At 37.9% G+C, this 14,659-nt stretch overlaps 1 long non-coding RNA gene across 2 annotated transcripts; it reads right to left on the reverse strand.

The window, feature by feature from the left end:
• Window positions 1-1,105: 1,105 nt before the first annotated feature.
• On the reverse strand, window positions 1,106-13,366 carry LOC119520879. 2 transcript variants are annotated; one of them, XR_005214227.1, is made up of 5 exons: window positions 13,335-13,366; window positions 9,009-9,095; window positions 5,273-5,368; window positions 4,663-4,745; window positions 1,106-4,229 (listed from the first exon to the last, which is right to left on the reverse strand). It is a non-coding gene; the product is annotated as an uncharacterized LOC119520879 (long non-coding RNA). The 2 variants fall into 2 exon arrangements; XR_005214226.1 differs by lacking the exon at window positions 13,335-13,366 and having other exon boundaries at window positions 9,009-9,145.
• Window positions 13,367-14,659: the final 1,293 nt, after the last annotated feature.

Below are 14,659 nucleotides of genomic sequence, written 5' to 3' on the forward strand. Positions count from 1 at the left end.
TGCCATCCCCCCAGGGTGGTTCTGGGCTGCTGGTCTGTGTAGGGAGGCTCCCAGTCTGCTGAAATGATGTCTGAATGGGGCTTGTTAATTCTCACTGTTCCACTTTCCCAAGTCTGGGACAATGAGCTGAGGGTGCAGGGAGGCTAATGTCAAGGCCCAATTCTGTGGTGTATGTGTGTTATTTGAAGCACTTCTGTCACACTGGGTTGTCTGGGGCAGCTCTGGGCTATGAGACCAGTGACCGGCAGGAGTGTTTCCTGTCCACCAGGATGATGGCTATAAGAGGATGCCCCCCTTTTCTTGGGAAATTGTGGTGTTTAGTGAATTTTCTCAGCCATTGGATTATTGCCTTTTGTCTCAGAGCCCTCAGTTCTGCCCTTGTCTTGATCTGCCCAAATTGCAAGTCTTGAGGCTTTCTGTATTGGGCCTCTTAGAGTAATTGTTTTAGAAAATGAAAAAAAAAAAAAAAAAAAAAAAGGGCCCTCCCGGCAGATCTAATGCATTATTGAAATGCTGAGACAAAGCAATTAGGGCTACTAAGGAAAGATCCAGGGGGCAGAGAGATCAGTTTTTCTTTGGGTTTTGCAAATGAGCCTGGGGGTCCTGAGCTCTGCCCTTCCCCTTTCTATGTTCACCAGAACTCCAAAAAGCATCCGCTTTTATTTTTGAGTTTGTCTTGCTGTTTTTTTGCTATGCCTGTCTCCTCTCTGCTGGGCTGGCTGCTCTCAGATTCTCTGGTGTCTGGTCTCAGTCTATCTATGGTTGGAGTTTGGATCAGTAGAATGAGTTTCCAATAAGAGCTGCCACTGCAGTTCTCCCTTCTCCTTCCCGGCGCTGACAGCCCCTCCTCTCATGGGACTGAGCCTGGCAGGGAGGGTCCTCTGGCTGCACAAACTTACAGATTTTGCTGATCTCAGCAGTTCCATGTTTTCATGAGTGTTGTATGAAGTATGCCCAAAGTCAGATTGCTCTGCAGTGTCCAGTCCACGCAGTTCCTGGCTTTCTATCTATTTCCCTGGAGGAGTAATTAAAACATACACCTCTCCAATCCACCATCTTGCCCCACCCCTCCTGCCTTTTTCTTGAAGCTTCCAGAAGTCTCTTCTTGTCCTTTGCATTCAATAATATATTGATCAGTAAATGAGTGTGTGTATTTCTCATCATGATTCTCATGATTGGTGTCCTCTGAGATTCTTGGATGTGTATATTCACATCTTTTGCTCAACTTGGGAAGTTCTCTGTCATTATTTCTCTGAATATTAATTCTGCCCCTTTCTTTTTTCTCCTTTTGGGACTCCTATGATTCATATATTGGTACCCTTAAAGGTGTCTCCATGATCTGTTAAGTAATTGTCCAATTCTATAATTTTTTCTTATGTTTGCTCCTCTGCCTGATTTATTTCAATATCTTGTTTTTCTTTTCACTGATTCTTTCTTCTTCCAGTACTAATCTTCCCTGGAAACTCTTCTGGAAAATATTTCACTTATTATCATCTTCAGCTCCAGTACTTTTGTTTGGTTGGTACCTTTCAAAATCTGTATCTTTACTAAGATTCTCATATTGCTTAATCATTGCTTTCCTGCAACCTTTAGTTGTATTTTCCTTTCATCTCCTTGAGTACTTTAAGATCATTTAAAGGTTTCATTTGGAATGTCCACATTCTGGCCCTCTTCATTGTTGGCTTCTGAAATTTTATCCTTTTCCTTTGGAGGGACCATCAATTCCTGTTTCTTTGTCTTGTAGTCTTGTTTCACACTTTATATTGTAACATGTTAATTCTGGTGTTTGTACCCTGAGGTGTCTGTTTCTTGATTTTGTAACCAACTGGTAATAAGACAGATTTTCTTGCGCATTGATCCTCTTATCAGGAATGCCTGCAGAGATGAATGCAGTGTGCATGGTTTTCCTTATATTTCTGTGACTGTGTCTTGTCCTGTGCTTTACTTGTTAGTTATTTTGTAGTCCCCTTGTTTTCAGGAGTTTGTACACTCTGTTTCCCAGAATGGAGACATCCTGCTTCTAGGTATTTGAAGTTCACAAGCCACTGCTTCTTAATATCTGGCTATATAGCTCTTACATGCCTTTCACTGCCTCAACCTGCTATTGCAGCTGGGTTGAGGGGTACATTGGGGAGGACTTTCTTGTCAATCTTTTCTGCAGAAACAGGGACACTGTCCCATGTAGGGTGTGCAGACTAGGTCCAAAATGCCCTGGTTAGGGAGTCAGGAAGGGCATAAAAATCTTCCTTCACTGTCCTGAAAGCTGAGCTCTATTGACCTGCCCAGAAAATGCATCCCTTCATCTAACTGTATCCTGCAGCCCTGAGGAAGGGTAGTGTCTTCAACTGACATCTGACTCCCAGAGTTGGTTGAAATAATGGCTGCTACCATTGCCTTTGTAAATGTGGTTTGTGACAGTGGCCACCCTTAGTACTGTGCTCCAGCAATCCAAAGTCATCAGTCAAAAGCTGTGATCATTTCTTTGTCATGCATTTCCTTGGTCTTGGGGAAGAGAATTTTTGTGTCCCTGTCACCAGCAATCTAGCTAGAGGTTGGACCCCATGGTGGTATGCAGCAAGAGTGGGATAAGTGTACCAGTAGTCACTTTTAGGGGAGAGCAATTTTCTTTTCTTTACTAAAATTTGTCAGCCACTTCCTCCTTCTCCTGGATGCTGTACAGTGCTCTTCTGATCCCTGTAGATCCAAAATAGCTGTGTTAGATGGTTCCTGCCTGTTTATTAGATTTTATAATGGAAGGATTGAGTCTTTGAGCTCCCCATTCTGCCATCATCACACAGTCTTCTGGTTACATGCAGCTATTTTTGATCCAGCAATTTTTCTTTTGCATGCTTGAGAATAATGAGTGTCTAGGTCCATGAAACTTGGATATAGAAATTTTAAAGGAAGTATATTTTTCATAGCAGCTAAAACATTGTAACAAACAAAAAGTCAATTATTAGGAGAATGAATATCTGAAATAAGAACAATACATCTGATGGAACACTCCTAACAATGTTCCATAAACACACAATGAATAGCCTGATTTACAGATGGTGATCAAAAAGTCAGCTATAAAAGAATATATATTATATTATTCAATTTGAAAGAAGGTTGAGTATTCATGGTAGTCAATATCTGAGTTCAAAAGAAATATATATTTAGATGAACTAAAACAGAGGAAGATCAAGACCAATAACATGTTGCTCTCTAAGTAAAGGATTTTGCATATTTTTTTCATTGAATACTCCATAAAAAGTTATCTCTTGTCCTCCTAGTGTTTCCTCCTCCTGGTAAAGACATTTCCATCCAGTTTCCTGGTTTAGAAGCTATTCTTACTCTAAGCTGTGCTTGTATGTGCCAAGGCTGCAGCTCATCTGAAATGTATTATAGGTAATTACAGACATAGAGTTCCTCCCAGTATAGTCCAATCATGTTATTTATGGATAAATTGTAAATAAAGACATTTACACATTGATTACATTGACAGAGAAGTACACTTGTGTGTAACTTATTTCATTTTTTAAAAGATTATATCTGTGGCTAAAGACTCTTCCAAATGCACATTTTAATGAGTTCTCTGATGTTTCCTAATGGCAAAAGTATATCTAAAGTTTTTCCCACATAGGTGGCAGACATATGATTTCTCCCCAGTGTGACTTCTCTCATGTTGTGTAAGGTGAATATGTTGACTGAAGGATTTTCCACAAACATTACAGATAAATGATTTCTCCAAAGTGTGAGTTCTCTCATGCTGCCTAAGGTTACCACATTGACTGAAGGATTTCCCACATAGAAGACAGACATATGGTTTCTCTCCAGTGTGTGTTCTCTCATGTCATCTGAGTTTAGAACTATGAGTGAAGTCTTTCCCACATTCATGACAGACATCTGTTTTCTCACCAGTGTGAGTTCTCACATGTTGTCTGCAGATAGAACCATCAGTGAAGTCTTTCCCTTCTAGATGGCAGCCATATGTCTTCTCTCCAGTGTACATTTTCTCACGTTCTCTAAGGACAGAATTACTTCTGAAGACTTTTCCACATAGATGACAGTCATATGACTTATGTCCAGTATGAATTTGCTTATGTTGATGAATGAATGGTAATAGAAATTTTTTAAAATTGTTTGTCCTCATAGGGTGTCTTTCCCTTGTAAGTCAATGTGAAGTGAATGAAATATCCCAAATCATTATCTTCAAAGTGATCCTCTCCAGTGTAAGAAATCTGCTGCTACAAATAAGAAGAGAGACTGTGAAAGGTATGACCACATATATGCATTAATTCAATTCCCTAGTCTAATCAGTCATTGAGTCTCCAGTTAAAATTCATGTTAGATACATGAGCTTACTGTGCTACATTTTTGTATGCAGAGATTTTCTCTTTTGTAGCATCTCAACAGCAGAGCTACCTACTTAATTTTGAAACTTCATTATATTTCAAAGAATAAGTCTATGAAACCTGTTTATGCAATTGTCCTTTTATAAGACTTCAGATTACAGTTTTCAGCTCAGGTTAATTTTTCCCATAATTAAAACTCTCCAAAACTTTTTGATAGGGCAGTGTTTAATCCTGTACTTAATTACAGTCAGATTGTGCTGAACTCCTAAATTATTCCCTGCAGTTCTCTATCTTGAAGACCAGCACTCATACTCATGAAACTTACTTTTGACTGGATGGAAGAGGTCTCCTTCTTGCAGATATGTTGCATGGCTATCATTTCTTCCTTTTTATGGTCATTTTCCATTCCTGAAGCAATTTTAAAAGCATAGAGTGGCATTAGCAGAATGAAATATTTGAAAACCAATCCCCAGTGTTCATATGAGTATAGTCCAAACATTGTCACTTAGATGGGGAAAGAATGTAATATTAAGATGTACTCTAGAAAGTAGCAACACTTTTCTAGAAAGTAACAACTAAAATTTTTTCAGCATTAAAATAAGGGAAAAATTAAGAGATGTGATTTTAGGTAGTAAAGAGAAGGAAAATACTCAAAAAGGAGTACCAGAACAAGGGCCAAATGTGAAAAATTTAACTCCTAAAAGAATTTAAGTATCACTTTCACTAAACCAAAGACAATCACAGATGGATTGCTGACTAGACATTGATATATGTATGGAATAATTACACATTTGTGGAGTTTTACCCCAAAGTCATAGACCACATTTCAGAGAATATCATTCAATTAAGAAAATCTGCAGTAGATATTTCTAAGAACTTTCCCATTCATTAACCAGGCCCCTCCTCTTATTGAAGCATGGGGCCCCAGAACTCACCTGGACTCTGTCCTCAGAGAAATCCTAATCCTTCTCTCCACAGTTCCTCTCCTTGTTCCAACTGGGAAACTACTTCCAATTTGCAGAGCTTATACCCTATTTATGAGAAACAGAAGTATATATGTTGAGTTTTGTACTAATACCAGTTCATGACCATCAAGTCCAGGGCAGACTATTATGAACAATAAGGCAAGCTCTGAAGAACAGCACAAGCAACTGTAATTAAATACAGTATAGTGATAATCCTTTTCCAGCAAAAGATGACTCTTGACCTTCAGACAAAGACATTAAGGACATGCTGATGTCCATGGCTAAATTTATAGACTATAATATTCTCAGTCTTTTTATACAAGGAGAAATTATGACTCCACAGTATTTTAAGAGTATTTTATAAAAGAATCCAAGAAACCAAAGTCCACCCCAAAATCCATGTTCTATGTGAAAAAAAGAGTATGACTTGTATTTTTCTACAGTGTGCTGAATCTTCTCCACATTCCCTAAAGGATAATAATTATCTAGATAATATGTATTTTTATCAATAGAAATAATATTCATTGAATTCTCACACTGTTCTGTAGTTTGGTGATTGAGCAACGAGAAAGACATGAAATTTTAGTCAGGTAGATCACATGTCTCTAGTGTAACAAATGAGATGTAAGGAAAAAGTGAAAAGGCAAAGTTTCTTTCAAGTAGTCATAACATTTATGAAAGATTCAGAGCAGATCTCAGAATGGCATATGGGGAAGTTGTCTAGATACTTGAATAAATTGATGATATTTTAAATGGATGGGTGGGTGGATGGATGGATTCCTAAAACATACAGGCATTTGGGTTCAGACAATTCTATCCCTACCAATATCCATAGTAGATTGGCTGAAATGACAACACTGTGGAAGGGAGGGGGTTGTGTATATAAAAATCTCAAACTGTGTTTGGGATTCCAGTTAGATCATTCTTACTGCCAACTTGGCATCTATTCTTCAGATACATTCACAGAGACATACACACTCTGAATACATAAATCTTCACTATAAGGCAATATTGCATAACATGATATGATATAACCTGAAAGTTTGCCAAGAAACTGATAATAATGACTTCCAGATAGTGGTCATGCAATTTGCTCTAGAGCATACATAACTAAATCTCCTCCATAAGTTTCAAATAAATCCACAGATTCATCATATGGGAGGCATTATTCATCTGCCACTTTTTACAATGATTGTTCACTTATTCCCCTCTGTCCTATCAAAATATTTTTGTGTTCTGCCTTAACATCCACGTTAGTTCACCAAGCCATCTCATCTCAACATTGATCTGTGGCATGGTTCACAGTTTTCCATCCCCACAGCCTAAACTCTCCAGGAATAAAACCTACATATTTGTTCACCACCTCCATCACTGGCATGACTCACTGTGAACCCACAGGTGGTCACAAATAGTAAGGTAACCATCCCCACAACCCTGGGACACTGAGTACCCTTCCCTTTTCAAAGGTATTTGTTTTAAACTAACCAATCACTGACTCCTGTGGAAAACATACTAACCTAAACCTCTGACCCACATTAAAAGCACAAACCCATGGTTTCCTTTTGCTTTGCTTGTGTCCCACCCACACACAACCAAGGCTGTTCACACTTTCCACCAACTCCACATGGTACCCATCTCACCCTAGGACCTGGGAGTAATAAACTACTTTTTTCCATGTATTTTTCTCATTTTTCCATTGTGTGATATCTGACCTCCACCTGGACAAAACTTGAAAATCCAACTTAACCAAATTGAGGCACCTGCAATGACCTCAGTTTCCTCGTCTATGAAATGGTTTAACAAAATGTTACAAGTGTTGAAATATCCAATGAGCTGGTGATTCCTATCTACCCAAGACTTGTTAAGTACAAGTGATAAATCTATTTATCATTAAAATGGCAGAAAGACTTTAAGCAATGTACATAATTCTGCAGAACTCTACCAGCTTTAGACAGAACTTGGGATCAGTAGGTTCTTCCTCTTTCAACTCTACAAAACTCAGGTTTTTATTATGATATGAGGGTAGGCCCTTCAGTAGCAAAATTCAGGGCCCCCTGTGACTGCTATACTAAAGAATAGTCCTAGGCTGACTCTTCCTGTGTTAGGAGGCCTCCCATACTCAATTTCCCTTACACAATATCCTCCTGGACATCCAAACTATAGTTTTCATTGCATGTCTTGTGTTTTCATCTTGACTGTCTGTTCAAGGATAAATGGGATCTTTATTGGTTCTGGTCTCTCTATCACTAGTTCTTCAAATATTTTCAATTGTCCTAAAATTTTACTCTACCTACAATACTCCTCCTGTGTGCACAGCTTAAAGTAAGGAAGGAAACATCATTACCTGTTTGTTGCTTCCACTTACCAAACTGGTACAAATGTCATTTAAAAGAAAGAAAATGGTTAACTGAGAACAAGATGGTAATGATAATTTCAAACATCTTTTCAAAATGTAAAAATATATTCCATCAAAACTGTAAGTTTATTATTGGATAAAATAAATACATTAATTTCCATTGCATTTTCTGGCCTTTTTCTTGTGCTCTCCTTAACATGGCAGAGTCCCCAGCACTCCCAACACTGAACTTATTGAACTCAAGTGATGAATCTGCCTCCTTATTAGACTGTTATGTTGTGCAATTATTCCTCTCTAACCCCTTGTATTCACCACAATGCTAAGCACATTAGTACCACTAACTGAGTGAATGAGTGAATTACTTTCCCACTGAGGTCATAAGCTGCATGAAGAAAACAAATCCTTTCACACCTCTTCGGTGAATACACAGCCTTAAAAGGGTGTGCCAGTTTGAATATATTGTGTTCCCCAAAAGCCATTATATTTGATGTAATCTTGTGTGGGCAGATGTTATCAGTCTTGATTAGATTGTAAGTCTTTGAGTGTTTCTTTGTAATGTGCCCCACCCAGCTGTGGGTGATGACTATGGATAATTTCCATGGAGGTGTTGCTCTGCCCATTCAGGGTGGGTCTAAGTTGATCAGTGGAGCCATATAAATGAGCTGACATAACAGAAGGAACTCAGTGCAACTGTGAGTAACATTTTGAAGAGGAGCTACAGCCAAGAGGGACATTTTGAAGAAAGCAAAGGAGCTGCAGATGAGAGACAGTTTGAAGATGGCTGTTGAAAGCAGACTCTTGCTCTGGAGAAGCTAAGAGAGGACAAATAACCCAAGTGCAACTGAAAGTGATATTTTTGAGGAACTGCAGCCTAGAGAGGAATGTCCTGGGAGAAAGCCATTTTGAAACCAGAACTTTGGAGCAGATGCCAGCCATGTGCCTTCCCAGCTAACAGAGGTTTTCTGGACACCATTGGCCATCCTCCACTCAAAGTACCCAATTGCTGATGTGTTACCTTGGACACTTTATGGCTGTAAGACTGTAACTGTGTAAACAAATAAACCCCCTTTTATAAAAGCCAATCCATCTCTGGTGTTTTGCCTTCTGGCAACTTAGCAAACTAGAAAAGAGGGGCTAGAAGAAATTAGTGTAATTATGGGTAAAAGATTGTTTCTTAATCACTTCCTAGCCCACTATAATTATACCAGAGTCCTGGGTATACTTAAGTGGATCTCAAATATGTGATCATCTCATGAGTGCACTTAGAATGAATGTGCCAGGCTAGTAAGGAAAATCTGCATTTTCCTATAGGGGGTTTTATTTCAGTAGAAATAGAAATTCCCCACTCACCAGTGGTTGCATTGTCAATAGCTCTACTGCCAACAGTCTTCCTCCAGTTTTTCACTCTCAGGCAGTCCAAGCACTAAGCATCCAAAGCTGAGGATGGAGAAAGAAGCCATGAGGCTCAAAACTTTTCCACAATTTCCAGACCCAACTGTCACCTGTACCCAAACTTTCACCTGGAAGTACCCCCAGACCAACCAACAGAAACATGTAGTATCCTCTAAGAGCAACAGGGAAAGACTCATCTCTTAAACTCAAATACAAGAGGCTATGGCTCATGTTGCTAGTAATGAAAATGTGAATACAGAGATCTCACAGAAAAGAACATGAAAATCAGTGTTTCAAATGTTAATTATCCCACGGTGCTCAGAGTTTTTAAATCCCTTCCCTGATCCATAAATAGGTATATCTAACTCCTACCATATGTGGATTTTGGTCTTCCCCTGCAGGTAAATATTGTGGAAATTCTCAGATTTACATATTCTTGGTTTATGCTCTATCATTGGTTCTCCAACATGCATCCCTGTCTTCTGTACCCTCACACACTTCCTGCTCTATCCTGTCCCTGCCTTTCTCTAAGGAATTGCCCTAAATTATCTTGGTTCAACTCCTGACGGTTTCTGGAAATATCACTCCTTCAACCCCCTCAACCCTGACTTTCAGATCTTTCCCTAATGGATTTGGATACCTATCATGTAACTTCAAAATTGTTTCATGATGGGATTGATCAATTCAAGGACTCACTTAGTTCAGAAGGATCTGTGATATCTATTCTCCAAATCAAGAACTCAAAATAACTTTTGTAAGAAAGTAACAGGAGCATGTGGGTCATAAATGTTCTGTCATGCCCCACAATCCTCAGATGTCAAGGAGGCTCATAACATATATAATGATGGGGTTTGTGAGGGTATCTAGTTGTTCCATCTGATACTTTAGTAAAGTGGTTGCTATAGTCCTGTCCCATATTAATCATGATTTGTGGGAGCATCCCTGTATTTCTCTTTCTTTCTCTGTATATGTGGTGTGTATGTAGGTGTGTGTGTGAGTGAAAGCATTAATCATTTATAACCAGTAAATTATCCCCTAAAACACTGGTAATGATTTGCCAGTTTGGATGCATTATGCCCACCAAAATGCCGTGTTCTTTGGTACAGTTTTGTGGGGGTAGATGCATTAGTGTTGATTAGGTTAGAACCTTCTGATTAAGTGTTTCCATGGAGTTGTGACTCAATGAACTGTGAGTGAAATATTTGGTTGGATGGTTTCCATGGAGATGTTACCCTGCCCATTCAGGGTGAGTGTTAATTGGATCACTGGAGTCATATAAAGGAATTCACAGACAGAAGGAACTCAGAACAGCTAAAAGTGAGATTTTGGAGAGCAAATGAGGATGACATTTTGAAAAGGAGCTGCAGCTAAGAGGACAAAACACCCCAAGAGCAAAATTTTGGAGAATACCACTTTGAAATGCAACCTGGGGGCAAGCAGACACCAGCCATGTGCCTTCTGAGCTAACAGAGGTTTTCTGGATGCCATTGGCCATTCTTCTGTGAAGGTACCCTATGGTTGACACCTTAGCTTGGACAATTTTATGGCCTTAAGACTGTAACTTTGTAACTCAATGAACCCCCTTTATAGAAACAAATCCATTATTGTTATTTTGCACTCTGGCAGCATTAGCAAACTAGAACAATGATAAATGTATTTCATGGACAAGTGATAATTTTTCATAAACAATAGTAGACTTAACTCACCAATTTGTATGTGAGGCCCAGAGAAAAAGAAAAAAAGTAGGTGTATTAGGTATAACTCTGCTTGGTGATTAACTGCATTTGCTTATTTAATCCTCACAATAACCCTGCTGTTAAGTTAACAAATGACATGATCAGTGGTTAAGGAAATTTTAGTATTATTACAAAATTACATGGTTAGAAAATGATACAGCTATAATTAGAATTTTGCTCTGCCTGTCTGCCACCCTTAAATTCCCACTGTGTTACAGACCACTCAAAGGTTTTTACATGGAATGTGCCTTTCACATCAAACATCAGAGATCCCACCCTGTGGCCACAAACTTCTCTCCTAGTTTTTCCACAAAAATACTCCCTATACCCAGATTCTCCTTCTGCATGGAGACCTACAGTGCATTGACCCCTCTCAACAAATGTCATCCTCTATCTCTCAATTTTTACTGTCCAGTTTAGTCCACAGTTTGTAATTTCAACAGGTACTTTTCAAGATCAACATTATGTCCCTCTGACTTTTTACAACACCTATCAATCCAACCCTTAATACTCAGTAACTCCAAATACATACAATTATCCATGATTACATCTGGCACAGTACTTGAGTAAGATATTGATCCAGGTCCAAAAACAGATTAACAACTCCTAGAGGTTTTCAATTTTACCCAGAAACCATACTATGACTTGCTAATTAAATCATTCCTGCATACTCTGTAAGGACTCCAAATCTCCATATCTTTTGAATCTTCTGTACTATTATCATTTCCTTTCATTTTCAACAGATGAGGTTACCTCCTCCTAAGCATACAGATTATGTAATTTACCAAATTACATGATAATACCATAATATCTTCGATATCCCCAAATGCATACACATTAGTTACTCCTTCTCTCCTATTAAATAGAAAAGCCATGTTACCTCTGGCTAAGTCCAATGTCTCCAATTGATATCAAGCTCATGTTTTGTTGTGAACTATATTTTAGATTATAAATTAAATCTCCTTTAAGAGAAACCTCTCCTTTCTTCACCTTCCAGCTCTCTATTTAAGCTCATTTTACTCTCCCATGTTAAGAAATACAGCAAATCTCCTCTAAATGTATTTTCTCTCAAGTCCTTACTCTCCAGATCCTCCCTTAATGAACTGAAAGTGCACCATATCTTCACATGCATCTCACCTTTTGACTCACAAAAATCAACACTGATGTCCTCATTCTAAAACTTGGGAGATCATTAATCATCTCCCCATAAATAAATTGTTATTTGGAACCAAAGAGTTGGATGATTATCTCCACTTTGGAACTTTCTTTCTCCTCACTTTCTCTGACATCACAGTCTCCTGATTATATTCAAACTACTCTAGAACCTCCTTATTTTATGCACTGCACTGGTCTGTTCACACATTTATTCAATTTCATAAATTTCCTCCATTGCTATCTTTAAATTGGAAGTGTCAAAACACTTATCTGGATTCCATTTCTGAGCTATCATGGCTACTTGCTTAATTACATGCACCTAAAATGAAATATAATGCAAGATATTACCTCTCTTACTCCCAAAATATAAATTACACCTCCCCAGTCTCCAAACTTAAAGTCTCCACCAGGCATTCAGAGTTTGATTTTCACATGTCTTTCTGAAACCATCAAGCACAATTAAACATTGCTATTCTCTCTACTGAGTACTATTTTCATTCTTATTTCCATCGTCATCCACAAACATACCTTCCCATCCCATACTCACTGTCTTTCAATTACATTTTAAATATCAGTTTCTCAGAGATCACTTCACCAAAATCCAATCCAAGTTAGCATTTCTCTTCCACTTCCACTTAATCACTATTCTATTACTCCTTCAGGCAACTTATCCAATTTCCCATTTATAATATGCCAGTCTATCTATCCCTCTATCCAACTATTTATTTATGTTCTTCTGTTCTAAATGCAGAAAACAGTTCCACTGTTCTAAATGCAGAAAAATCTACCTCTGTATGGTAATATTAGGGAAGTTTCCATTTGACCACTACTGATACCTTTTAAATACAGAGAAATATCATCTTACAATGCTCTAACCTACCCTCAGAACCTACCTACACCAAATGTCTCAGTCAGATTAAACAATTACCTTCTAGTTATATTTTTATTTCTGGTAAAAGAAGTTCTGTTCCTCATGGTAAACATTCTCTCTGGCACTCACCAGAACTGAAATACATTGAGAAAGACAAAGAAGCAAACTATTTACTGACTGTGCTGCACCTACACTGTGGAGCTCAGTGCTTCCTTCCTTCTCTAACAAAAACACTGTTTTGAAGGCAAACTCTCTTTTTATGTCATTGACAACTTCAGGAGGCACAGAATCTGAAAATCCTCCTTGATTAACTGGAATGCCAATCATGATAAGTCTAATGAATTTATGCCTATTTAATAAAATATTTACCCTATTAGGTAAATTGCATAAATGAAATAAAGGAAAACAGATTAATTACACCATGCTTCTGAAGTTCCAAAGGCAATCTGTGTTAGTTAGGGTTCTCTAGGGAAACAGAATCAAGAGATATCTGTAAATATAAGACGTATAAAAGTGTCTCACACAACTGTAGGTATGCATGAGTCCAAATCCTGTAGGACAGGCAGAAGACTGGAAACTCCAATGAAGATGCTTGAACTCCTCAGGTGGCAAATTGGCAACTCCAATGAATGTGTTCAATGAACTCCTCAGGCAATGAAATGGTAAATTCAATGAACTCCTCAGGAAATGCTTTGTTGGTCAGCTGAATAAGAAATGAAAGTCCTCTGTATTAAAAGTCTTCACTTGATTGGATTAAATCCAGCTGATTGCATTCCCTCATTGTGGAATACATGCCCTTCATTGATGTAATCAGTCACAGCTGCAGCCAATTGACATGATTTAATGAACCAGCCTTCTGTTTTATTAACCAGCCACAAATGTCCTTGCAGTAATGTTTAGGTCAGTGCTTGATTGACCAGACACCTGGGTACCATCACCTGGCCAAGTTGACACGTGAACCTAATCCTAACCATCACACAACCCTTAGGTGTTTTCTCACTGTTTTGTGGATTTTGGTGGTTTTGAGCAGTAATATACACAATCTGCAGAAAGACAATCCTTTCTGTTTTTTGTTTTTCTTCCTCTTAGAAGACTTGGAATCTACCAACTTTCTCTCAGGCTGTGGGTATCAGTGTGACTCTCTATAAAAAGGAATATATTTGTGCTGAAAGTTCATATTCAAGGGAAAAATATGTCACACCATTCTAGAATGTACATATTTTACCACCAAGGAAAAGAAAGAACACTCAGTGTAGGTCTCTTCAAGTCAAATTTACCTGATGTCCTAAGGACTGGAAAGCCTACAAGATTCAAAATATTAGGAATCCCTGGGGTAAATGAGAGTTTCATTATTGATTTTCCTACAAATAAGATGTGTATTCACAAATTTAAAAAAATTACAATTGAAAAATTAGGATCTCTTTAGATATAAAGAATATATCATTTCTTAAGGAAAAGTCAAAAAAATATATTTTCATTTTAGTCCCTGGCATTTGAAACTGAAAGGAATAATCTGTCATTTTATTTTTTTTAAATGCACTCTCCTGAAATTAACAAAAAGTAGTATGGTGATTTTACTAGCAAGGATTTTAGGTCATCAAATATTAAATTTCCATGGTTCTCTTATATGTTCCACTGTTTTCTTAGCCTAGTTACTCTGTAAAGTCCTTTAGGCAAGTGATGGTCACTTTATATCATAAATGAATATATAATAATGCATAAATGAATATGTGTTTGAGGTCGACTGTTGGGAGAGAGATGAAAACTAGAGAAATAAGAACAGAAAATAGTAAAATTTAAAAATTTTGAGGTATTGCTTTGAGGAAAAAAATGTTTGAAGATTGACA

Source organism: Choloepus didactylus, chromosome 26 (assembly GCF_015220235.1).
Source record: "Choloepus didactylus isolate mChoDid1 chromosome 26, mChoDid1.pri, whole genome shotgun sequence".
Taxonomy (NCBI): Eukaryota; Metazoa; Chordata; class Mammalia; order Pilosa; family Megalonychidae; genus Choloepus; species Choloepus didactylus.